Source organism: Frankliniella occidentalis, unplaced genomic scaffold, assembly GCF_000697945.3.
Source record: "Frankliniella occidentalis isolate FOCC.00 unplaced genomic scaffold, Focc_3.1 Scaffold37, whole genome shotgun sequence".
Lineage (NCBI taxonomy): Eukaryota > Metazoa > Arthropoda > Insecta > Thysanoptera > Thripidae > Frankliniella > Frankliniella occidentalis.
In genome coordinates, this window is record NW_026267167.1 from 1,299,741 (window position 1) to 1,300,019 (window position 279).

The 279-nt window shown below is 45.5% G+C and overlaps 1 protein-coding gene across 1 annotated transcript in view; it reads right to left on the bottom strand.

Moving 5' to 3' along the window:
* Positions 1-279, bottom strand: part of LOC127749177 (actin-binding protein WASF1-like) — a 62,798-nt gene that overhangs the window by 38,276 nt on the left and 24,243 nt on the right. The gene's annotated exons all lie outside the window — the stretch shown is intronic.

The window sequence follows — 279 nt, forward strand, 5'->3', positions numbered from 1 at the left end:
AGGTACGCACCAGATGAAACGGTGATACCGAACCGGCTGTTGGACCAGTATGGGCGCTCAAACTCGTCGTGTTTATTATCTTGACCAAGGTAAAATATTGTCACTAAATTACGATGGCCTAGAACAGACGTATTTATAAACCGATAGTATTTTGACTAGGAACAAAAGCATGTCACACGATTATGACAGCAGTGTATATTGCATGTCTCGGTTATCCAGTTGGTGTTCCATAGCTAATGGAGGAGGGGGAGGAGGCGCTCGTTGCTGTAGTAGAGGCCC